The sequence below is a fragment of the Salminus brasiliensis genome, chromosome 23, assembly GCF_030463535.1.
Source record: "Salminus brasiliensis chromosome 23, fSalBra1.hap2, whole genome shotgun sequence".
In the NCBI taxonomy this organism is placed as follows: domain Eukaryota; kingdom Metazoa; phylum Chordata; class Actinopteri; order Characiformes; family Bryconidae; genus Salminus; species Salminus brasiliensis.
Window position 1 is genome coordinate 12,041,312 of NC_132900.1, and position 27,346 is coordinate 12,068,657.

Consider the following 27,346-nt stretch of genomic DNA (forward strand, 5'->3'; position numbering starts at 1 on the left):
CTGAGGAGAGTGTGCCAGAGCTGAAGAGCGTTTGGCTGCTCACAATGTTTTATAATCGCTCTGTCATTGAAAGCGTTTGGGGGGGGTGCGGGGTGGATCGTAGTGAATAGTGTCACTGGTGGTATTTATGCTTTCACCTAAAACAATTTGTCCCTCAGTTCTTTTCATTGTTTCAGGGCCTGGTTTACGAAAAGTGCCCACTTAGCAGTCTCAGGAGGCTTTTTTACTGCTTTTGGAATGGAGTATGGTGGCGTTTACATTTGTTTGTGCAGAATAATTAAACAGCTTTGCATTTCAGATGGTTTAATGGGTGTTTGTAGTTAAGTCCAGGAGGTGCAGGCCTGTGCACAGACATGCAGAGGCATTTGTGGACATTTGGACATCCTTGTCAACTCTTCGTAAAGCCTAAGGAGGCTAGTGGCATGTGCTTGAGCGATAAAAAGTCATTTAGGAGGGGTGGACCAGTGGCTAATGACTGTGAAAAGCTTGATTAAAGCAGCAGTATGTATTATTTTTACCTTGAAATAAAAGCCTCAAATTCATCTTAATGCTTCACTGACCTGTAATAGGGAGAGTAGCACTGCTATCATTGCTACTCCAGGCTCGACACGCCAGCAACTGCAGTATGTAACTCTGGTAAATGAGACAGGATAATGCCTGGGAGAACGCCGTAATTCGAGTCATGTTTGTGTAAAACTGGTAATATAACTCTGGCTCTGTATTTCACAGCTTATTAAATGCATGTAAAAGTGTTTTCTTTAGTGGTGGTACAATTTTACTGCAATAGTTTTAATCTAAAACAGTTTTGACAAGTTTGAATGCAACTTTCTTAATGTAAACTCTTGAAATATCACACTTTTACAAATTAAAGATTGATCCATTGATTTAACCTTGTCATTACCCAGTACAAGTACATGGCAACGGAATGCAGTCCACCTTTACCAGAAGTGCATATAATAGCATTGTGCAAAAACAGAACATTGTACAAGAGCAACATGTGTGATATAAACTGAGAAGAATAAATATGTATAAAAATAACAGCCATTGATGAAGTGTAGGTATTAGTGCTCTCCTGGATGACTGAGAAATCTTTATTTGTAGCGGGTTAAACATATGGTAAAAATAAAATGTAGCAATTTTAGCACAGTATCCCACAGAGTGCACAAATATTTAAAATTATAGTTTAGTAAATGTTTAATGCTGCAATATTTTTACCATTAGAACTTTTATGCTTTATTTAATATATATATATATATTTCCATGTCGTCTGCTGTGAAGCCCTGTGATGCTTTTAAAATCTAAATCCTGGTACGGTGACCACCCTAGTTGCTCAAGCTCAGCATTCGAATTTCTGTTGTTCTGAATTTTCCAAATCCAAGCTTCTGTACAAATACTGTCAGTTTATTTGCAAAACAGCCCCAGGTTCTTTGTTTGTAAAGGCAATCTGCACCACAGGTATTGGTACATTGATACAGTTGTGTAGCTGCAGCTGGATATTTCAGTTCTTCAGTTCTTCACATTTGAGAAACCATGTTGTTCCAAAACCCCGTTTTAACAATGGTTGTGAAATTTTCCACGCCAGGCTTGGGAAAAATATTACATTCAAAGTAAAATGCTTGGCTTTCCTGAATCCAGTTGCTCCAAGTGGATGTTTCTTTTGGCAGCATTTTCTCTCTCTGGCTTGTCTCATTAGAATGCATTACTTACTGCAGAGAGCAACAGGCAAAAGCATTAAGCTAGTGTACTGAAAGAAAACAATATAGGATTAAATTTGCTAGACATAGCTGGCATAATAATTCTCTATTATAGCATATCAGCGGCGGCGGGCTAAACCGTTTGAATTTGATTATTCTTTATTGAAGTGCGCTATATAAGTGATTGCGAGAACAAGGGGGCTGTAGACTGGGGTTATATTTGAACACAAAAACTAAAAGTATAGCAACATTATACCAGTAGTAGCACATTAGCCCAGTGTTCAGTGGACTAATGTTATAACATACAGTGCTTTGGGGACATTACACAGGACTGAGGGTTGTGTGAGAAGGTTGTACCATAAATAAAGCTGTTTTATGCAATATCCAAAGCCACCAGTGAATATACAGAAGATCTGTCCTCAGTGAGTATTTGTGATATATGTAATGTTGATGATGGCAAAGTAATGGTAAATCTTGAAAGAAAAGTTGCTATTTTTATTTTGGGTATATCTGATGATGTATTGTATTCCTAACCATTTCATATAGCTTAGAGACAACAAGCACTTAAGATTCCTATCACCACCATTGTGAACAATTAGGTCTTGGTATGCTTTTCAAGAATGCTGCATCAGACCACTGTGAATGACTTTACATCTTAATGACTGAATTATGCAGACCCAGCTGGCCTCTGATGTCAGTAGACATTGTTATCTGGTTGAATGTAGGCTGGGATGTCAGGTAACCACAATTCAGTGTCAGGACAGCGTCTAATGCCAACTTCAACTTGACATACAGTGGGGAGAACAAGTATTTGATACACTGCTGATTTTTCAGGTTTTCCCACTTGCAAAGCATGTAGAAGACTGTAATTTTTATCAAAGGTACTCTTCAACTGTGAGTGATGGAATCTAAAACAAAAATCCAGAAAAATACATTGTATGATTTTTAAATAATTAATTTCCATTTTATTGTGGGAAATAAGTATTTGATACACCAGAAAAAGAAACTTAATATTTGGTACAGAAACCTTTGTTTGCAATTACAGAGATGAGACGTTTCCTGTAGTTCTTGACAAGGTTTGCACACACTGCAGCAGGGATTTTGGCCCACTCCTCCATACAGATCTCCTCCAGAGCCTTCAGGTTTCGTGGCTGTCGCTGGGCCACACAGACTTTAAGCTCCCTCCAAAGATTTTCTATTGGATTCAGGTCTGGAGACTGGCTAGGCCACTCCAGGACCTTAAGATGTTTCCTACGGAGCCACTCTTTAGTTGCCCTGGCTGTGTATTTTGGGTCGTTATCATGCTGGAAGACCCAGCCACGACCCATCTTCAGTGCTCTTACTGAGGGAAGGAGGTTGTTGGCCAAAATCTCACGATACATGGCCCCATCCATCCTTCCCACAATACGGTGCAGTCGTCCTGTCCCCTTTGCAGAAAAGCATCCCCAAAGAATGATGTTTCCACCGCCATGCTTCACGGTTGGGACGGTGTTCTTGGGGTTGTACTCATCATTCTTCTTCCTCCAAACATGACGAGTGGAGTTTAAACCAAAAAGTTCTATTTTTGTTTCATCAGACCACATGACCTTCTCCCATTCCTCCTCTGGATCATTCAGATGGTCATTTGCAAACTTCAGACGGGCTTTGACATGCGTTGGCTTGAGGAAGGGCACCTTGCGTGCACTGCAGGATTTTAATCCTTGAAGCCGTAGAGTGTTACTGATTGTTTTCTTTGAGACTGTGGTCCCAGCTCTATTCAGGTCATTGACCAGGTCCTGCCGTGTAATTCTGGGCTCATTCCTCACCTTCCTCAAGATCATTGATGCTCCACGAGGTGAGATCTTGCATGGCGCCCCAGACCGAGGGAGATTATCCGTTATTTTGCATTTCTTCCATTTTCTAATAATTGCACCAACAGTTGTTGCCTTCTCACCAAGCTGCTTGCCTATTGTCCTGTAGCCCATCCCAGCCTTGTGCAGGTCTACAATTTTATCCCTGATGTCCTTACAAAGCTCTCTGGTCTTGGGCATTGTGGAGATGCTGGAGTCTGACTGATTGAGTGTGTGGACAGGTGTCTTTTATACAGGTAACGAGTTCAAACAGGTGCAGTTAATACAGGTAATGAGTGGAGAACAGGAGGGCTTCTTAAAGAAGAAGTAACATGTCTGTGAGAGCCAAAATTCTTACTGGTTGATAGATGATCAAATACTTATTTCCCACAATAAAATGGAAATTAATTATTTAAAAATCATACAATGTATTTTTCTGGATTTTTGTTTTAGATTCCATCACTCACAGTTGAAGAGTACCTATGATAAAAATTACAGTCTTCTACATGCTTTGCAAGTGGGAAAACCTGAAAAATCAGCAGTGTATCAAATACTTGTTCTCCCCACTGTAGATTACTGATGACAGCTGATATTTATATGTTGCTGGTTTTAAGTTGTGATGTTAAGTAACCAAAATCTGTTGTTTTCCACAAATCATGTACCAACGTCAAATTGACGTTAAATAACAACACTGTGAGGTATGGTGACTAAGGGGGTGACCCAGCATCTGCAACTTCAAAATGTGAAATTCTACACAATGTGTAAATATAATGTTGTTAGATGTTGATATTTTGTTGACGTTAAGTTATGGTGATGTTAAGTAATCAACATCTGTCCAACGTTGGAGCTTTATATTAACTAATTATTGTTTTTTCATGGACATATGACTTTGATTTCCAAACAGAATTCAATGTCTGTACAATGTCAACTCTAAAATTCAACATCCAACTAAAAATCTCTGGAAAACACCTTTAAAGAATGGCGATTTGTGTGTCCCTTCCATTCAGTGTTTATTTTTACAGTTACAAAAAAAAAAAACCTAAAGAATTTGACTATTCTGTCAGAATGGATTTACACATTAGCATGATTTACATGTTAGCAAGAACCTTGTTTGACCCACTGACCCAAATGACTTTATAATGACACCATTTAGCTTCCATTATGACAGGTTGGAATGAGAGGTGCTTGGTCAGACGTGTCATAATGCAGAATGGCAATGATGTCATAACAAGCCAGGCTTTTCAGACGAGCCTTTTCACATGAAAGGTCATAGAGAGACACTTGAAGACATTCATTATGACAGTTGGAATGGTATTGTCTATATACGGACTGCGCGGCTGTGCTAGCTAACATTATTGCACTATTCTCATGACCTCCCTTGAGGAATAACTTTCCTTTTTTACAGCCACATTGAGAAACACGCTTTCTCAATGCAGTTTTTCTTTTTTTTTTCTCGTTCTTTTATGCTTCGTCTCCTCAGGCTTTGCACTGATGGTGCTTTTTTCATACGCTTGGAAATGGCCAACCATCTGTGGCCTGGCTGAAATCTGACCAGCGAGGGCGAGGTATTATTTAAAGGTTATAGGAAAGGGTGCAGACAGTTTAAAGTATGAAATTTGTCTGTGCTCAGCTAATTATTTTTCTGCCCTGCTGTTATCATTTCCCATGCATTTCATAAAATTGTAATGAAGTGCGCTGCACTTTTTGTTGTTTTTCCCCTCTCTGACGCACCTGACTCAGCGGGATAATAACCTGATGAGGGTTTAAAGGTACAATAAACGTTCTACACGCTATGTTGAAAAGTATCCAGACACCCTACTAATTAGTGAATTCAGCTTTTTAAGCTTCGCCCATTGCTGACACAGGTGTTTCTTTACACACACACACACACACAGCTTGAATAATCTCTAAAGAAAAACACTGAATAGAATGGGACTCTATAGAGCAGCCACACATGAATCTTAAGGTCACCATGCCCAGTGCCAAGCTCTGGCTAAAGCCCCCAGCACTGAACGGTGGCGCAGGAGAACTGCATTCTCTGGAGTGAGGGAGCTCCATCCAATATCTTGTTGGAGTGGTGTTTGTGATCCAGAGCTGTACCTCACTGATGCTCTCATGGCTCAGTGCAGTCAAGTTCTCACAGCAATGTTCCGAAACCTAGTGTTAAGCTTTCTCAGAGGAGTAGAGGATGTTACCGCAGCAAAGGTCGTATAGGACATATAACCTATTTAGACCATTGATTTCAGAAGAAACGTTTGCTGTTTACTGTTTATCTAATTGACAGCTCCTGTAAGGCAGGCTGGACAAAGAGTCCTTTAAGTGATGCCATAGAAGAACCACTCTGGGCTCTATAAAGATGTACAATGTCTGTATGTGTGAAGAACCTTCTGAAGGTTTAAAGAACACTTACTTAATGTAAAGGTTAAAGGTTCTTTGCCAATGTAACGGTTCTTCACATTCACACATACAGACTTACAGACTTTCCAGCCAACATGTTCAAATGGGGCTGAACCGTGGACTAGGTGGGTTCCAGGTGGGCTTGGGCTCAGAGTGGATTTGTACATAAGTATTTACGGTCCAGCCCACCTTAAACTCACATAGGTCCCATTTAGGCCCAGTATGCAATGTTTAACCCCTTTTGGTGTCATCACTGGTGGGCATCCATATGTGAATGGTATGTATAATTGAATGGTGTGTAAATATTGAATAGAAATCACTGTACTACAATGCAAGAGAAATTTAGGATAGCAGTTCTTTATATCTGCTGCTTCTGCATCATGGAAACGTCTTTAAATTTCATGATGTAACATTTTTACTGTATTGCCCAGCCCTAACTGTACTCAGTCATGGAACAGGGTGAGTTCAGCAGAAGTGAGATATTAGGAACAGTGGGACAAAAGTTACATTGCTTGTCACTCATCCTTTGTTGTTTCTTTATTGGCTGGGCATCGTTGTTTTGGGGTATAGGGTATCTAAACACTTAATCTACCAAAACGTGACCCATTTGTGCTTTATTCACCCTGTAGATAATTAACAGTACTGTGCAGTACTGAGTGAGGTTTTAGGCAGCTACACACATTATTTTAAACTATGTATCTCAACAATAATAAAGTTTATAAGCTAGCTTAAAGAACAAAGCCAGGTTCCAGATTTCTCCAAGACAGAATGTGGATGTGTTCAATTCCATCACCAGCTCACCAGATTTAACATTAGGGATGCACAAATTCGTCTTTTTCAGTTCCGATGCGATACATAAACTTTGCATATCGATCGATACCCGATACCAGTCCGATACCATTGCTGAATTAATAAACCATGTCCCTCACCATGTGGGAGAGACTTAAGGCATCAAGATTTACTTAAACATTATTTTATATAATATAACAAATTAACACATAGATATAAATGTACTAAATTGCTATTTATTTATTTGCACATTTAGTGCAGTCTCACACCAACAAATGATGAAAGGATTGGTCCCATGTATCAGCCCTAATTATCCGATACCCGATCCAGCTCATTTTGTTAATATCGTGACTGATATCCGATCCTAATATCGGATCGGTGCATCCCTAGTTAACATTATATGGAAACTGATTTACCAAAGCAGGTGTTGGATAATAACTCTAATACAAGACGTCCATGATGAGAGCTAATCTAATTAACACCTACTGCCCTGATTGGGACTGTATATAACTGTATACTATATATAAAACCTAAAAATACCTTCTCAACCTGCTTCTACCTGGTGAGCTAATTTCAGTTAATTCATACTGCACTCATTTATTATTTGTTCTAACAGGGTAATGCAGTTCAGCATCATCTCACTTCGTAAACCCTGGGAGGCATCAGCAAACTCCGTTGTTACTTGTGGAGAATTCACAATTCTGCTTTGTGAACGAGAAGCACTAACAGGCTCCCAATGTGGGAACCAGCCTATTTATAGCTTCCCCCACATTTTTTTCTTATAAATGTGGGGGATGTTTCTTATAGTTGTCAAATTGTTCCTTAAAACTTTGTAGGACTTGTAGCTGTCAGCACATTGTTATGGATTTGTTATGGTTAGAAAAGTTAGGGATGATTAGGTATGGAAATGGGCTATAGGACCATATGTTATTGTTACTGTGATGAATTAGATTGCTTCTGACAACTGACCGGGTTTCAATAACTTTATGTGTTGACATGTTTTAGAAATTCAGTAGCTAAGACAGTAAATCTTTTCCAGATGACATTTGTTTTTTGGATTTACATTTTTTTAAACATTATATGTAGTCATGGTAATCTGTTTTTTTAACAATGTCACATTTCAAAAATGTGTTCCATTATGATGTCACAATTCTTTACACAATTGAGGTGGGATTCCCAAATTGTTTGTAACACCAAGTACTTTGTAACTTTGTATTTTAGAACATTCTTAAAGTTACAAGCCTTTCCCGAAACTCTTCGTAACCAATGTAGTTAGCTAACCCAAACTCCTTTGTAAGTGTAAGAGTTTTCTGACCCATTCGTAACTCACATGCGTAAACAACAGTGTTCCAGCCCTGATACATTTTGTCCATCATTTCGAATGCCAATGGAAGCTCGGCATTACCATATTGTTGCAACACTCTCTTTCCAACTTAAAAAACAAACTACTCTGATATATTTAATGTATCGTGAAAATCTTTAACTTTTGAGCCACATTGCTGACTTGTAAGCCATCATTACATGCTAGATTTATATTTACTACAGGAGCATCAGGGAGGATGTAAATATTAAAAATAAACATGCTTATAACATTGAATTCCCTTCCGTTTTCTGACTGTAATCCACATCTCCGGGAAAATATCTTCTTTAGTTCGCTCCTGCTCTCCTCTGCTCCAGTGCCCCAAATCCTCCTTTCTTTCCATCTGATGCAAGTCTGCTGTATCGCCAGTAATTACCTATTCGGATTTAGGGGAACTCTGCGAGGACTATGAAACGTATCGGAGAGACGCAGGCCTGTGGCGGCGATGCTAAAGCTAAGCTTTAAGAGTAAACTAGCAGCAGTGACCCTTAGTGACAGGGCAGAGAGGGTGGAACGATATGAACCAGAAGATGGAGAGAACCAGGCTCATTCAGTAGCTAAGCTGCTCCTCATTACCAGTTTCTGGTTCCCTCTGGAGATGTGGTGCCTAAAATAGCATTACCACCAGCTCGCTTAGTTACCACCAAGAGGCCGTGCGTTCTCCAGGAAGCCATGTCAGCAGAATCATTTGTGTTTGCTGGATGAGAAACCCAGGCTTTTTAATGAGTTCAGAATCGGATTGAGCTGCTTTGTGACCTAGGCATAATGTCAATATCCTCATATTGACATGTTTTGTGTAGTATTTGGGTAGTATTCTAGTCCATTTACCATGACATGTTACCACCTCATTGAAATAATGATATCTTGGCAGGTGAAAATGTCTTAAGTGTAGTTTACATCCAACATGTCTCATTTTGAGATGTTTGTAAGATTAGAAAGAAGATGCATTAGAAGAAATACACCCATCAAGTCAGAGCTGTTCTGACATCATGAAAGGGATCTACATATTACGTAACATTAATACGTAAAGGTTTTAATACTACAGCTGATTGGAAATTGTTTAAAACAAGCAGATTGTAATTTTACCAGACAAAATTATGTCTAGAAATAAGATGGATAAAGAAGAAAACCATTACATAAATAAGTGTAAAGATGCATGATAATATCAGAACCATATTGCTATTTTCAGATATTTGCTTAGAATAAAATGATCAACATTGGATAGACCTTTACATTTGACTGATATTTTAAACTGATATATGATGATGTAGTTATTAAAGCCTAGAAGAGCAGAGTGTTTAGGTGATACTGAGCTACTGTGCCAAAATATCTGCAGGTACATTTAGTCCCAGTTTCCACAATCCCCATATTAGTGCATTCCTAGTTCACAAAATGCCTAAAAACCTAAAAAATGTGAAACATGTATATATCATCGCTGCCATACAGAAACCTTACAGGTGAAGAAAAAACCTTCAATAGAAATCAATGTAAAAGATTTTATTGTCAGTCATTTTTGAGCATTTTTATCAGTCCATTCATTGTGTCATTCTTGGAGACCATGCTTGCAGCTGCCTTGCCCTCAAAACAGACACAGACCTAATATTGCACTCTGAACAGGCTCATAAAGCTGTGATTGATTTGTCTGCTGACAACAGATAAATATCAAAGCCGCCATCCCCTCCTGACATTTACAGTTTTGAGTGCGGCTCAACAGTCCTCCATATTATCTCTCAGATACAGATTCTGCAAGTGCTCACTTGTTGTCTTCCTGGATGGAAATCAGATTGTTTTTCACTACCACAGTCATGCTTTTGTTATCTGAAGCGAAAAGTGAAACGTAGCTATTGGCGGAAATGGGACGCATTGGCAGTATATCATGAGATGCTCCATTTTTGTTTAGCGATTTTAAATCTTGGAATGTATTAGCATCTGTTTTGCCATGAGTAATCAAAACCTTTAATGCTCATCTTTTTTTTTTGGCCATCTAAATTGTTGGGTGATCGTCAGCAGCTCGAAATGAATTTCAATAGATTTGCGGGCCTGATTATGTAGGCCTGTTTCAGAGTGCATTTGAATTGCAGTAGGTCAGGGTAAAGTGGATTTAATTTTTAGTGAATTTATAGTTACTTTGGAAGGATGCCTGCATAGCCTAATAATTATGGAAATACCCACCACAGTCTGTTTCCAATTTAGACGCAAAATGACCAAAATGGGATTGACCCACGCCCAGCCCTGGATCAAATTCATTAAAGTTTCATGTTTGCTTTGCAAATGACAACTCCTAATGAGCTACTGTTCATCAGTGTTTTTATGTTTGTTTGTTTTTTTTGGTTTGGAATACAAACACCGGGTCCCCCTGTAAAGCATGGTAGTCAGTCACATTCATTCCTGGCTTACGCATAGCTTCTTAGGATTAGACGGATAACCTTTTTATCTCCATCACCCGCAGGTTTACCACTCACTCCTTCCTGTGTATTTTCCATCACGTTTCCGGCATGTTCTGCGTATGAGTGCTGGCCCCATGATGTCGTTCCATCTGCCTTTATCAGGTTTGGCTGCCATGCCAGCTGGACAACAGGGGTAGTGAAATGCACCAGCCAGTCTACAGTTTGCGCTAGTCTCTAGCACTAGTAGCCAGCGCTTCAAGCTCTATTTTGAATGTTAATATTATTTTTAGCCATAGAGCTGTTTTGGTATCCATAGCATACTAGCTTCTGTACTGAAATTCAAATGAAGAGAGAGGAAACATGAATTGCTGGAAGTTATACGATGAAAGCAGCACTAGCATCAGCCACCCACATCATTAGCGGTGAGGGGGCTAAGAGACAAGAGAAAAGAGCTGCTTCAGGCTTGCCTTTGAACCATTCCCGAATCAAGACATACATAAAAAAGTACAGAGTGAACCTTGATAAACTTTTGAACTTTTAAACTTCTTGGCATTCAGACAGTGTCTCTTGGAGGGGGTCCTCAGTTGATGGAGAAAAGGCAGCCAGTGAAGGTCAGGTATCTGACAGGGTGGAGGCCATGATAAAGAGAAATGAACGGGAACGAAAATGGGCTTGTTCGCATTCAACTACGCCTTGCCACTGCATCGGTGAGAGCAGACAGGTAAGGAGTGTTAGGCAGGTAAGGAGGTTAAAAGATAGACGAGACCTTAAGCTTGACAGGTGCCTACCCTGCAACCCATGTAGGCCGGCAGATCTTAGGCCGTCTGCATAACGTGTTAATTAATTATTTGCTGGCCCAAAAATAATATTTACATAATGTATGTTTGCTACTGCAGTTCGACATATATTCAGCAGGCAGCAACGATATATTGCTAATGTACTTTGCAGTGATAGCGCAAAAGAACTGAAACAAGCTGTGAAGATTAGGAAATCATGATAATCACAACGCATCAGGTTTAATTTAATGGTGGAAGGCATGCGATCCAAAACAAAATAACTCAGAGTCAGAGCTTCGCTTTCTGTCGTCAAACTACTCACTGCCCACAACACCACACATCGACACCTGCACTAGACGTTAGAAACGGAATACTGATAGTACAGGAGGTGTCAGCAGTTAATAGAGCTTGCACATGCAGGTGATTATGGAGAGAGATAAATTTTGTATTTTTAATTACATGACCCAATGATTAATGGCCCATTATTATTATTAATAGGACAAAGGTAAGACTAAGAAGGTAAAAAGCTAATCCTGTTACTCCTTAACATTGTAATGCTAATCCTCTAGGGCCATTTTCTGTATTTAATAAATGTTTATGTAAGTGGAATCGACATCAGTGTGAAAATGCTTACAATTTTTATATAGCAGTGCATCCCTAGTGAACATATTACACACTTTGTGCATAAAACTAACAGTGTAACGGGGTAATATGCAGTTCACGTAGAGCGTGTGTGTCTTGGATAAGAATATGTATCTATACTTACATATTTGAAATTCATCAAACTCGTGCCTCCATCAGCTTTGCATTGCAGATTTTGCACACTAAGCTTTTATCTTATCTGAAAATATAAAATCTTATGACTTATAAACAGATAAAGCTTTTTAATACAAAATAGAGAAGTGAATACCACTATAACGATTAAATACTCAAGTATTTAGATCATGAGGACCTCATAATTTTGAAGAACCTTTTGAATATCAAGTTTGAATTCTACACGTGAAAATAATGCTACACATTTTAAGAGACCACATTCTGTATACATTACGGTATACGGTATACATTACGGTAATCTAAATTGTTGTTGGCGCAGCTTCTCTAGCCAATAGGGACTTGGCTCTGATGACATTAAGCTGTCTCTCAGCTCATGCAACTGGCAGGAGAGGAAGTCAGTTTGAAATGTTTGATACCAGCATTGAGTGTCACATTAGTTTGTATGAAAAACAGAAAATATGATGAAATATAATGAAACACAAAGCTCAAGGTTTCAGGCCTATCTGAGAACTGTCTGGGCATGGCTTAATATCATAACAAGTAATAAAATGATATTAGATTGACATCCCTCTGTCCAAGTCTCAGCATGTCAGCTGCAGAACTAAGCACACCAGCAGAAGCAGATTGTTATGCAGGCGGTGCTGTAGACCCACGGTGTTCGCTCACTTAAACATAATCCAGCTTTTGTGTGGCAGCACCTTAAAGAAGGTAAGACTCGTATTCAGTACACTGGTGGGAGTGGAATACACTCATCCACAGAATACACTCATGGAATGGCAAGTTGGCTAGATAAACGGATGGACAGATGGAAGGACAGACAGGACAGTGGAGAGGCAGATTAAACTGCTTGCCAGCTTGGTTTTTGGTTTGGTTTGGTTTTTGGTCATGGTTGTTAGATTTAGTTTACTAAGTTTCTAACTACATCAGTCTTCAACCTCATCAGTCTTGAAATTGATTGAGGCACCACTTACGCAAGTGACAACCAAGGTTGTTGCGAAGTATATCATTGTTTATGGTTATTGGAGCGTTATTCATTTAGGTCATACTTTGTACATGTATATTGCTTGCCCACACAAGCACAATTAGCCTATTTTTTTGGTCTCCCAGGGGTCGAACATTTCGAACGAATACATTGCCTTGCTGATATCTGTTCAGCTTGAGTCAGGGGTCTGACATCATGGCCACTGTTGTGATGGAAATAGCTAGCAAAAAATAGTGGCCAAACTAGTAATTATGACTATGGTTTCTGTTTGTGTTTTGGCCTCCCGTCCACTTGAAAATGACGTTTTTGGTCCCTGAAAAAGGCGATTTTTGAAAACGCTCTCCCACGTGGGGTTTTTTTTTCATTGTTATTGTGTTGACGTGGAATACGGATCCTTATGTTTCCGACTGAAGCTCAAATACTGCCTTGATTCCTAGATAACTACATACATTGTCACACATCCGCCAACTGTCTCTTCACTTTTGGACTCAATCTCCCAGAATTCTTCTGGAGATCACATGACTCCTCATGTGGCGGCAAGCTCCTATCCATGTTCGCAATCTCCAGAATTCTAAGGACTAGCACCTGTGGTTGATCATGTGATCCTATTAGCCTAGTATTTAAGCCTAGGTACCTTGCAAGGTATTGCATCCCTTTCTGGTGATCATCTGAGCAGTTTCTGATATTTATGTCTATTTCATGTATTGACCCCTTTTCATATTTTTTGATGTTGCCTTTTGTTTTAGCCCTTTTGATATTTGCCTGTGTTTTGGTTTCCTGTTTTCAATCTTTTATCTGTATTGTGAATTATGTGTTTGCCTTGACCCCTTTGGATTAAATGCTCCGTGTTATGTTTAGGCGTTTGCCTTTCATATGTCTTTTAGCATTGACCCTGGACTGTTTATCGACTTGCACTGTTTATGAACTTGCACTGTGAATCTCCCAGTAAAGCCTCCTCTACATTTTACCACTGCAAGCGTCTGGGATATTTGGCTATACCAAGTCCACACAAGTCACATCCTGATACTTTTGAATGAAGCAGTACTTGGGCTGCAACTGATGATGGTTCACAAGTCCTCAGGAACACAAGTACAGACAAGGACGCAGATTGAGAATCGACCTCAGACTTCTGATGACAGTAATTAGTTGGAATGGGATCCAAAGTCTGCTGGAAGGCAATGCTCCAGGAGCAAATTTGAAGAGCACTGATATTATATGTAAAGCGATGACTAGTAAATAGGCTAGGGTTCTTCACCACCTTGTTTAATGTTATTGGTAGGCATTTAGCTTTAGCTAGGAGAGCAGCAACTTTTTCTGTCAGTCCATTTTGGATATAGACTTCCTGTGCTAACCTTAAAGCTACAACTTTCCTTCAAAAATAATATTTTATATTGGACTTCAGACGTTCCTCAGAGAACTAGAGGGGAACAAAAAGAGGGGACATGATTACTGGGGCAGGTCACAAAGGGGTTCACCTGATCAACCTTTAAATGTTATGGTTTTATGAATATTGAAGGAAGGAAAGTAAGGTAGAGCTTTTTTATTCCCAAGTTCTGGGATTGCAGCCAAAATGTCCACACACTGAGAATAGAGAAATAGAGAGAGGTTGAGGTTGCAGAACAGGAGGACCTCTACATTTCTCACCTGAAGTCTGCTTGTAGGTTAATATTTGTGCCTAATCCAGTCCTAAGGTCCTAAGTCCTAAGGTCCTAAGTCAAATAGATGTGTGCTGTGATGCTCTGAAATCTGATTATCCAACCTTAATCTGGTTGTGCGAGTTCATAAGCAACAAAAAAGGAAAAATCAGAGGTGCGTGACTGGAGTTTAATACATTATATTAGTTATTCTGTTTATTACTTTCATAACGATCTGTGTTGCGATGTAATGATGCTTGGCTGCACACCCAAGTGAGGAGACGTTCTTATTCGTTTAGCCCCCTATAGATTACCTACAGATCTACAGACAAATGTTGATTAAACTGGTGGAACTCTGAGTTGATCCACAGCAGTGCTAGAGTTAGGGTTATGGCCAGGGCTAGGTTTAGGACCAGGGTTATGGTGAGGTTTAGGGTTAGAGGAAATTAGGTGGAATTTATTAGATATCTGTAGTGGAGTATTAGTAGGCCAGTGCATAACTATGCATGCATAAGTATTTGTCTTAAATAGCCAGTGGCCTCCTGCTTTTGAAGGAGCACTTGATTTGATTTGATTTAATGTTATTTTAATAGGCATCTAATTTTTTGTTGAATAATTTAAAAGGCAATTTAACCCCACTTAAAAGATAATAATTATTTATATAGCAGTTTTGGCTAATAGAAAGTTCTGGAAATATAAGGGTTTTATGTGTTTGCTTGACCCATACACTGTGACCTAGCTCGTAAATATCAGCTTAAAAAATCAGCCACCCACCAATAAGGCTGTAGAGAAATAATAAATGGCTGTAAAAATTAATCTGTCTTGATCAGTGCACCTAAAAAAAATATTTCTCCTACCAAAAAGATGGTCTGTTGGTTTGGGTCAGGACTTCTGAATCTCCTGATAAAGGTATCTGAAGAGAAATTCATACTTGTGGTTTTGGTGTTACAAAGGGGAACCTTAACCAACACTATATGTCCAAATGTTTGTGGACACCCCTTCTAACTAATGCATTCAGTTACGTTAAGTTGCACCCATTGCTGACACAAACACCCAGATGCACACAAACAGCTCGTCTAATCCCTGTAAAGAAGTATTGCCAATAGAATAGGACTCTCTGGATAAACATGAACCTATTAGCACCATGCCTAATGCCCATGCTGTTAAACCCCTGTGGAACTGTGTTCTCTGGAATGATGGTGCTCCATACAATACTTTTGGGATGACGTGTGGTGGTGATCATCCAACAAGGCAATCAGATCCTTGTAGCAATGCTTTTGCTGGACAGTAGAGACAGACAAAAGCAGGATCCCTTGATTTCGGAAGTAGCAATGAATAAGCAGGTGTCCCAATACTTTTGTCCATAGGGTATGTGTATTTATGTAGTGTATGTTTAAAAAACACTCATATGCCAGAGGTAATGATTTCCAAAAGTAGACTCCTCCTGGCCCAGTGTTTCTTCTGAATTCTGAAATAAAGGGAGATTGAGAACCTGCCCCCATTTGCTGCAGTAACAGCCTCTACGCATCTAGGGAGCCTTTACACTAGATGTTAGAACATTACTGTGACAATTTGATTGTGTTCAGCCACAATAGCATTAGTGAGGTCAGGTACTGATGTTGGGTGATTAGTTCTGTACCACAAAAGCAATTCCTGCTCATCTTAAGGGAATGGATGAATTCCATCACTGCAGAGAGTGCAGCTCCACTTCTCAATAGTCCAGTGCTGGGGGGCTTTATACCCTTCTAGCCAATGCTTGGCACTGGGCATGGTGATCTTAGGCTCATATGCAGCTTTGCCTGAGAATCCCAATTTCTACTGACAGTACTTTTCTATGGTGCTTATACCAGTGTGTGTCTGGGTACCTTTGGACATATAGACCTTTAAGGGAACCTCTGTGTAAGTTTTAATGAATAGCAATAGTAAGTCAACAGTAATTTGACTAAATATAAATGTATAATAAGCATTACAGATGTTTACTGTCCAGGGCCATGTTTCCCCAAAGCTGTGGAGTCTTAAGATCTTCTTAACGTAGAAGAAGTTGCTGAGGACGTGCTGCTTGCTCTACCATTTAACAGTGATCGTTGTGCTACAATGCTATTGGAAACCTAGCCAGGGTTAATCACTGCTGTAAGCATGTTGCACTGCCATGTGTTCAGCAAGGAGACATAATAGTGCACAGCTATCGGATTTATTCACATTTGAAACAATATGCTTATCACCGGGTTTTATACCATGGTACACCATAGAGAATAGCAACCATCCTATGAGATCAGCCAGTTCAGAGCTGGTTTGCTGGGGGTGTTCTGTAGCTCCTTGTATTCTCTATTTGGAAACATGAGATTGCATAAAGACGTAATTTGTTTGTACTCGGTGACTACTAGTGTGTAAAATGATCATATGACTCTCAAATTAAAGCTATTATGTCATCCGTGTGGAAGCCTAGGCTAAATCTCTTGTCTGTGGTCTGTCCGTAGATTTGGCATTGGAGATTTTGCCCTTTTGTCACAAGAACACGGCTGGCTGCAGTATGGGGCCTGGTAGAATAGGCCAGCATGACAGTGTGTCTATATATGTGAGTGACAGAGAGCGCAAGAGAGCGAGAGAGAGAGAGGAGCGAGGTGACAAAACCGCTTTAGATAAATTGTGTGTTGATAAATCTTGGAAAGCTTCCAGGTCTTGCCTGAAGCAGCTGTAGGGCAAAGCTCTGCGTCAGGTCCTCGTTGTGTTCACAAGGATCTAGGATTTTTTCATTAACTGGAGTATAGCAGTGGTCGGGAAGTGTGATGATATCGGGATCATTTCAGTATCAGCAGACATGTGCTGTTTAAATCGGTTGTCAGCATCGGACAGATGATTAGATTAGACTGATATTTCAAGCTGATATTTGATGATGTGTTTATTGAACTCCAGAAGAGCAGAACATTTACGCAACGCTGGATAACTGCACTCAAATATCCACATATCCATATTTTATGCATTTCTGCATGCATTTGTCACCATACAGATATAAAGATTGTGTGTCTCTATGTTGGTAATCCAGTAAAACGTAGCCACAGACCGATCAAGTGGACTGGGATTGACGCAATTCCAGATACAGTGCACATCCACATGTTTGTGGACACCCCTTCTTATAACTACTTTAGGATGCACTCATTGCTGACATAGATGTGCAAATGCACACAGACAGCTTGTCTAGTCCCTATAGAGAAGTACTGCCAACACAATAGGACTCTCTGCAGCAGATAAACATGAGCTCATTGGCTCTACTGCCAGACATGGGCTAAAGGGGTATGAAGCCCTCCAGCATTGAGCTGTGGAGCAGTGGAAGAACTGTGTTCTCTGGAATTATGGTGCTCCATCTAATATGTTTGGGTAGGGCAGCACAATATTGGAAAAAAAAACTGACATTGCAACATTTGTTCTGCAATATTAAAAATACAGTAATTTTCACCAGAGGTCTCCACAAGTGAATGATCCAACTTGTTGCAGTATTAATAATGCACTCTGTGTACCAAAGATTGGTGTAAAGTAAACAATATTGGGCAGATATGATCTGGCTTTGGTAGATCTGACAAGAGAGCAGATTTTCCTTTTGTATCGAGCAAGTTGTAGCATGATGTGTATGATTTAATTTGCCTTACGTGACATTGCACATCCCACGATGTGGCTGTTGCGCAAGCACACATTGCGACGATGATGCTGAAACAATATATTGAGCAGCCCTACTTTTGGGATGAGTCATGACCTCACTAATTCTCTTGTCGCTGTGCTCAATCAGTTTAGAATGATATAAAGCTAGACATTTATTGACTGCATTGTTTTAAAGGAAGTTGATGTTGTCTACCCTACGCCTGGCAATAGGCATGGTGCCAATAGCTCCATGTTTATCTGCTTCAGAGAGTTCTATTCTATTGGCAGTACTTCTCTACAGGGACTAGACAAGCTGGGGGTGTATGCATGTGTATTTGCACATCTGTGTCAGCAATGGGTGCAACTTAAAGTAGCTGAATGCATTCATAAGAAAGGCTCTCCACAAACATTTGGACACATCATGTATGATTGTTAGCAATCAACTGTGATTTTTTAAAGGGATTCGTCAGGCTTCCAGTGGTGTTTTTGTTTTGGTTATATGGGTAAGTTGACAGTGGCATTGGGTTGTCTGGTAACACAACCAATGTTTGCATTGGTGGTTCAGTGGTAGACATCTCGCCTGCCGTGCTGGAGGCGGGGTTTGATTCCCAACCAACGTACAACCTTGTTTAGGAGCAGTGGTGGCTTAGTGGTTAGAGCACCAGGCTATTGATACTCACAACATGGTTGTGGGTTCAATACCCGGCTTCAGCAAGCTGCCACCTTTACTCTCTCTGCTCCCTGGAGGCCAAATTCCACCTGTGTCCAACACTAATGGTTATTTTGAATGGCAGAATCTCATCAATGCTATGACCAAAAACGTTGGTATTATCCGTGCTATTTTTCTGGTACTGATAAAACTGTTGGCCATCAGTATCGTCTGATATTATCGGCCAATCGATAAATCAGTCAGGCTCTAGTACAGTATCTGTCCATCGAAATATACGCCTTGCTATGGTAACCATATACTGCACAGGGGAAAAATCAAACAAGCCTTACATTGTTTCCTGAATTAGCGGAAAGGAAAACTAGCATGTCTGCATTTGCTAGCATTTGTTCTGCTCAGGGTGAAAGTGTGTCTGTTTGTTGAACCGACTCTGTTGTTTTCAGCTGTTAAGCATTAGTGTCATTTTCATACACATCTGCACCGGCGCAAGCTCCATTTAACACTGAACACCCGCGCAATATGCTGCTGCCGCCCTCGCTAAGCAGCTTTGTGTCCATGTGTGCTGCCTAAGTGTGTCACTTGCCTGTCTCTGGTTGCCGCTTTGCAGATGCCATGACCTTCAGCATCTGTTAGTCAGAGCGCTAATGTTAAAGAATGCCACTCAAGTCTTGTATGTGACTGTATGTGCAGGACTGCTTTGCTAGCAGTTAACCTTACAGTACCTTACAGTTACCCCCAATAACTGTCTTAGTTTAGTTTGAATCTTTTTTTACTCTGGATACTTAGAGTGTCAGATAGTGCCACATGATAATTGCCTTCGCTTTAAATGATACTTTTAAATACTACAGCATATTTGAACCTTGTGGCTATTTTACCTTGTTTCACTGCACTTAGTTAAATGTCCAGCTGACTGGAAATGGAGCTAGTTCGGGCCGGTAAAGAAGCAGCTTGCCACGGCATCAAAATAGTTGTTTGTGGTAGCCGTCTGCACGCTACAGACGCAGTAGATAGAGATTAGGTTGAAAAACGTCGGAGTATTCCTTTAATCCTTTTGCATGCAAAGCGTCCACGTTGACCTGCAGCCTGACACTGATCCTTTCAAGCAAGTCCACATATTACTGTTAACTGCTTGACCATTGTTGACCCTGTATTTTAACCTCCACCCAGTCACGCTGCCCTCAAACCGCCTTGCACGCCGATTTGCAGCGTCCTTTTTGGTCTTGCTAACCTCAGCCATGCCCAGGCTTAAGGTCACTCTCTGCCTCGGCAGGGAGATCATGCTGGCTGGCTGGATTTCGGTGCGGTTGTCATGGAAATGAACGCTCCCAGAGGTCCATGGACTAAGCCTGTGGACTGCACAAACAGATCGCAGGCTGATGAAGATGAGAGATAGAGAGTGAGAGAGAAAGAGAGAGAGAAAGAGAGAGAGAGAGATGGAGAGATGGAGGAGGAGAGAAAGAGAGAGCGAGGGAGCAAGGGAGAGAAGTGGTTGACAAGGCAACAGTGAGACAAGACACGCCTCAATGCACCACAGATGAATAACAGCTTCAGATGTGGTGGTGGTGGTGGTGGCGGTAAGGGGGGAGTTGAAAAAGCATAGACATTTAGACGCATCCCACCGTGTCTCCGACAGTTTCTCTAAAGTGTCGCGAAATTCCTTTCAGACAAGCCCAGTAATAAGACTGCGGCTGATACGACGCAGATGGGCCCTGTACATTTTGTGTGCTTAATTACATCTATGTGAAGGAGTTTGCTCATTGAATATGTGTGATTAAGAAAGGCAGCAGCATCTGTTCGAGCTCAGCGTGGCTCTAAATCACTGACCTGCATGGTTAGACTTCTCTTAATGCAATAAACGCCCTTGAATAATTGAGTAAATCTATCGATTTTTAATGATCAGTTGAATAATCAATTGCTCAAATTAAATCCAGACAAAAATATGTCCTCACCTGGCTGAGCATTACCAGAAGGTGAATTTAAGATCAGCATGACTTTTGACTTCACTGAATTTTGTTAAGACGTTTTCCTTTACCAAGGATTGATTTTCATGATTATCTGCCTGTTGTCTTCTGTGTCTTCCAGGTTTTTGGGTTTTGTAGGACTGACCAGTGTCCATATCAATTTTTTGTCCACTAATGTAATTGGCTCTAATTCACTGACCTGCAGGCTTGCAGCTCTCTTAAGGCAACAAACATCCTTGAATAATTAAGTAATCTAACAGTTTTTAATGATCTATTGAATAATCAATTTTTCAAGTCCAGACAATACAAAAATGGACTGTAAGCCTTAAAATATGAAACTATTTACCTATTTACCCACCTGGAGAGATCTAGGCAGCATGACCTGGGATTCGAACCAGCGAATGGTTGCACCTCTCTTAATGCAATAAACATCCTGAATAAATGAGTAATCTATCATTTTTTAGATTACTCATTTATTCACTCGAGTACAGACAACAAACAGAAACTGTAAGCTAAGAAGCTCTTAAAATATGACTTTTTAATATAATAAACGTGCCTATATGGCTGAACATGACCAGAAGAAAAGAATGCTGCTGATTCATTGAGAAGGTGCAATTAAATCAGACAAACAGTTTCGTCACTTTGAGTTTAATGGATTCATTGTGACAGTCATTTCTCAATATGAGGCTTGGATGTAAAGCATGCAGACAATAGGGGAACTGCTGCTGTAGTTACAGTATTGTACATTACTCCTCAGGAAAAGCTTCTGCATTGCATAATTCCCTAATCTCTTGTCTCCTGTCTGTTTTTTGTAGGCATACCGGTTCATACTGCTGAGGATTACCAGAAGCAGGACATGAAGCTGAGACGGGTTTAAAAAGACAGAGTGGTCAGTATCTGCCTTTTATTTATTTAAATATTTGTGAGCTTGTGTGTTGCGTGTTTCTTTCATGTGTATTTATGCGTATGACTACAACGTGTATTTGTGTATTTATGTGCAGTTCTATCTGTAAAGCAGTTTTTTTTTATCATTTTATTTCTGTACACCATGTCAAAGGGTTTGAAGTGTACACTTTTTCATTTTAACAATGAACATATCATTAACCATTGAGGAATTGCTGCTATCATTCCTCCATTTCCTCAGACTCAAAAGTAATTGGACAAGCTAAAATAACTAGAAAAGAGTATTTGATGCAAATCTGAAGTCTGGAATCCATGGGCATCACCAAACGCTGAGTTGCCTCCCTTGAGATGCTTTGCCAGGCCTTTACTGCAGCCGCCTTCAGTTGCTTTTTATTTGTCAGTTTTTTTTCGGCCTTCCGTTTTATCTTCAGTAAGTAAAAAGTTGACTGACTCAGCCTATAAAAACATTCCATTTCTTTGCCTTAAGATCCTCTGGGGTTGCTTTGGCAGTACGTTTCAGGTCATTATCCGCCTCGACTCTGAAGCGCCATCCTATCATTTTTGCAGCTTTCGACAGAATTTGAGCTCTTTGCACATTCAGATTCATCCTGCTACTTCTATCAAAAGTCATATCCTCAATCAACACCAGCAACCCAGCACCTTTGGTAGCCATACATACCCGTGCCATAACAGTGCCTCCATCATGTTTGACAGGTGATGTGGCATGCTTTGGATCATGAACCCTTCCTTTTAGTTAGTTCATCTTGGTTTCATCTGATATGTCCAGGTCTATCTGAGTGTATCTGATGATGATATTCCGCCAACTGCTCTGTGTTTTTGGAGGTGCGGTGTCTTTTGGAGCTCAGATTCAGCTTTCGGTGTGTAACATGAAGCTGCCACAGTCACTCAAAAGAGGTTGAGTGATACTTAACTAGAAATGACAGCACAAAGAGAGGGAAATACCAAAAGGCCAGCTATGTTTTTAGCAGGCAAACCTGGTGTTTGTGTCTGCATGTGCGTGAGATTGTGTATAATATTCAGCCAGCGTGCTTGAAGGGAAATGCCTCTGCTCGTTTTGCAGGCTGATGAAGTAGCAGAAGGGGCACGATTTGCATTTTCAGTAGAGCACTTTGCCGAAGCGTTTGTGTTTTTTTTTTGTTCTGATTTTCTGGTGGAAGGCTATTACAAAAAGAACAAGCACCCATTTCACCTGTGTCAAAACAATCCCTCTGTGCTGCTAATTAACGATTCGAGCCAGATTTTCCCTTTAATTGTGCATTTGCGCAGCTAAACCCGAACAGAGGTAAAAACGTATGGTCCGCCCTGCAAAACCGTGTCAAGCCCGCATCTGCTGCGGTGTGGTCTTTTGTTTAACTGTGTTTGTGGATCGCACAGCATTTCGACATCTGGCTGGGGTCAGGCTAGTCAAATCAGGGTCGAAGCCGGGAGCGCCGAGCCGCCATGTTGGATTTAGAGCTTAGCGTCATGCAGATGCTGGCGAGTGCAGGGCGAACAGAAAACAGGACTTACTCTACATACTTCTAATCTACACTGAAATGTGTTCCAGTGAAAATCAATGTTAAATCAATTAGCCTTAAGGCTAGGAATGGAGAGTGATGCCAAGCTAGAATTTTATATTCAGGGATGAGCCATTAAAAGTGAATAACATTGATTATCTGGTTACACCGGCTCCTATCAAGGGATCTACATATTACAGTCAAGTGTACAGTCAGTTGTTGAAGGTGGTGTGTTAAAGCAGGAACAATGGGCTTGCAGAAGATTCTGAGTGACTTTGACCAGGGCCAAAGGGCCAAATTTTGATGGCCAGTATCTACCCCAGTATGATACACCTACCTCCTTGAGAGCCCCCTGGACTTGACTAGGTGTTGGGAAGAGGCTTTTCTTCACCAAGCAATGAATTCAGTGCTAATCTACTTTTGTTGTCTTCTAGTGATCTTCTAGACCTTTTGGTGTTGCTTTTGATGAGATTATAAGATCCCTCTACAAAGGTTTTGTTTGGCTTTGTTAGCGTAATGAAGGCCTCCTTAACTTGTATAATCCTAAATGTATCTATGTACAATGCAAGCCATGAATTTCAGCTTCTAAATCTAAATAGAGCATTGTATATCTGCGTGTAGACATAGTTTTAGGACTTAAAGCTCTGTTTTCTGTGTTTTTGTGTGGACCGAAGTCGAAAACAGAAATCTCAGTTTTTAAAAACATCCAGAAATGTGTGGATGGAGTCTCAGACTTCTAGAAATGAACCTCAAGTGCCATCAGGGATGTTTTCATCAAAGCCAGAACAAAAACAGCAGTTACTGATATTTAAAAATGACATTTGTAACATTACATGTACAATATACAATTGTTGCAATCAATTGTGGTAACATTGCAAATTGCCATAAAATGCTGATGTCTGTCTTTTTGAATCATTATTGTGAGGATTTCAATGCATTCAGACACAAGAGCATTAGTGAGGTCAGGTAATGATGTTGGATGATTAGTTCTGGATCACAAACTCCACTCCATCACTCTAGAGAACTCAGCTCCACTGCTCCACAGCCCACATCCTCTAAATGGCAGACGCCTAGCGTTCTACTTTATTATTCAAATCTGGCAGGAGACTAAATGTAGTATTATTATTACTAGTATTGTAGTTAGATAGATAGATAGATAGATAGATCACTTTATTTATCCCACAGGGAAAGTCAGTTTTTACAGCAGTAGTTAGAAGCTATTTCTGTTTCTAAGCTGATGTCATTTCCCCTTTACAGAATGACAAGTTGGCTTACAGGAATCTAATCTAGTAAAATCAATGCCAAATCGATTACCTTGAGGCTAGTAATGGACAGTAGCTCCTAGTAACAGTTAAACAGGATTGTGTTCTTCACTGATTTATATTTAGACTTACGAGTGAAGAAAATCGAAGTAGTAAGGCTGGTATTGTTGTTGTTGGCCATTTCCTGTCCAGGCTGATGTAATTTCCTTTTTAGAAAATGAACAGGTGACACATGGGAATCTATTCTGGGTAAAATCAATTCCAAATCGATTAGCTTGACCCTAGTAGGCCAATGGGCAGTGTGTCTTCTGGTTCGTGTATCCAACTAATTTATTATTAAAATCTAGCTGAAGAAAATCTGTGGTAGTAATGAGTCATTTCCTATTTTAGGTTGTTGTCATTTCCTCCAATGAACAGGTGGCACATAAGAGTCTGTTCTGGCAAAAATGTATCCCAAATTGATTGGTTTGCCTGCTTAGAATTTTATATAGCTGTGTCCATCCTGATGTTTAATAATGGCGTATAATGAGTAGTAGAGGTTGTAAAGGTTATTTTAAAGTGTCTTGGCTTAATTGGAGCCATGAAGCCAGATGATAAAGCAGGATGCACATGCAAATTGTGATGCAGCACAAACTGAAGCTAAATTGTGATCATGAGTCATGATTAACGATTACTTTTTTATTTTTCAGGATCTGAATGAGTTACAATGTATGTCTTGAATAGAAAAAAACTGTTAAGCATGGGGGATACCACCCGCATGCTTAACAGTTGGTGCAGTGTTTTTGGGGTTTCTCACACCTCCAAACACCTCCACCTCCACTCATCTGACTATACGCCTTTCCATCATAAAGCTTTGTCTTTGTCCATGTGATCAGCTGCAGTCAGTAGTCAAGTAGTCTGTAGTCTGTAGTCAAGCTTGAAGTGTCAGTTTTGGAGCAGGGACTTCTTCCTTGGACGATGTAAATCTCACTTGACTGCAGACAGTGACACTGGTGTTCCAGCAGCCTTTAGGTTATTGCAGGCCTGTGCCTTGGTGGGTCTTGGGTAGTTGCTGACCATCTGAACTCATTTTCTCTCAGCTGAAGGTGACAGTTTAGGTCTTCTTCCAGTTGCTATACTGGCTTCAAACGTCATTCCTAAAGTTGAGTAAATCAACAATCATCCTGCTCAGATCGGCACTGAGCTCCTCAGACCTTCCTATTAGACTTTCCTATTGCACAATAATGAGTGCTGTCATACAAACATGTTTTATATGGGCCGAGAAAATCTTGTAGTCAATCATGATCAATCATGTAGTCAACATTTTCAGCACCACTGAATTAATAATCCAAGTGGGTGTATGTATATTTTTTTACCCTGTATGTATATGTTTGACCCTATGTTACACTCAATCTGCCCCTAAAAAGAAGAATTCATAATTTTTATGAATGTAAAAATATTGCAGTGACAAGTGTATGTCCCACTCACATTTTAGCTGACTGAATTAACTGAATTTTTAGTGTAGATATGCTAAAGGCTTTGCAATGCAATGCAAAGATATATTCTAAGCAAGCACAACTAGCCTATATTTTATTTCTGTTATGTAATAGTTCTGGTAAAATTGATGGCAGATGATTATAGGATAATCAACAGCCTCTTTATTTTTGACCATGTTTCCTCTCATGGAATAAAAAACTGCCGATGTGATCCTGAATGCAGCAGAAAATTATTAATAACTGTGATGATTTGTTGTTTCCTTTTTCATACTGCATTTCTTCTTTAGAAAATCAAGAGGTGAGTCTTGGGAACCTGTTCTGCTGAAAATCAATTCCAAATCGATTAGCTTGGCTCCAGTAATGGACACTGGCTCCTGGTTAGAATTTTATACGGATGTGGCCACTGCTGATTATTATAAAGGCCAGTTAAACCATCAGCCTGCTTTAAATGCTACTATTGCTCAGTCCCAAATTGATAGTAATGGACAGTGGCTCAAAAGGCTACATGACACCTACGTTAACCAATGCCATTAACCTACATATGCATTTAGAAAGACTTGTTAGATAGTGTTATTACAGTAACACTATATATAGGTTTCTATAACTATAATATCTATAATATGATTAAGCCATGTTGGATAAAATCAGGTGGAGAGGAATATCCTAATGTATGCCCATATCCTACATTTTTCTTGCATTTTAGTTTCCCCCCGAGGTCCACTTATATTCTATACTCTATCATTCTGTATGTCCATTTTCCATCCTCTCTTTGTCTGCCTTCGAGGTAATCAAGCTGCATTTGTATCCACATAGAGCAAATTGTGACTTGAAAATATGAAGTCTCAGTTTTGCAACTGTGGCTCTGGGGTCATGAGTTTGATTCCCGTTCCATGCCGCTTTGCCATCAGTGGTCAGAGTCCAAGAGAGCACAATTGGCTATGCTCTCTCAGGGTGGGTAGGTGGTGCTCGCTTTCCTCATCACTCTTAAAGTGATGTTGGCCAGCACAGGCGTCTGTTAGCTGGTGCAATGGAGCTGGGGAGCCAGGGGCTTTCCTCCGAGCATGTCAGCTGCAGTTCAAAAAGAGGCGGTGGCTGGCTTTGCATATATTGGAGGAGACTAGTTGGCAGATTTGACAAACCATGATTTCCATGATATGGGTCCTTTGTTGTTATTAGTCAGTTCTTGTGCAGGGTAATGCCATTTTGCCTTCAGAAAACAAAGAAGTGGCCCACCAGAGTAATTGCTCAACTCAACGGTAATTCGATCATCTTGGAGCTAGTAATAGACACTGATCAATGATTAAAG

The 27,346-nt window shown here is 40.2% G+C and overlaps 1 protein-coding gene across 1 annotated transcript in view; it reads left to right on the plus strand.

Annotated features, from left to right (window-relative positions):
* Window positions 1-27,346, plus strand: part of LOC140545532 (receptor-type tyrosine-protein phosphatase S-like) — a 187,556-nt gene that overhangs the window by 22,311 nt on the left and 137,899 nt on the right. Inside the window, exon 2 of the mRNA XM_072668328.1 lies at window positions 21,699-21,772. The gene's annotated coding sequence lies outside the window, so the exon portion shown is untranslated. The remainder of the gene's footprint in view (window positions 1-21,698; window positions 21,773-27,346) is intronic.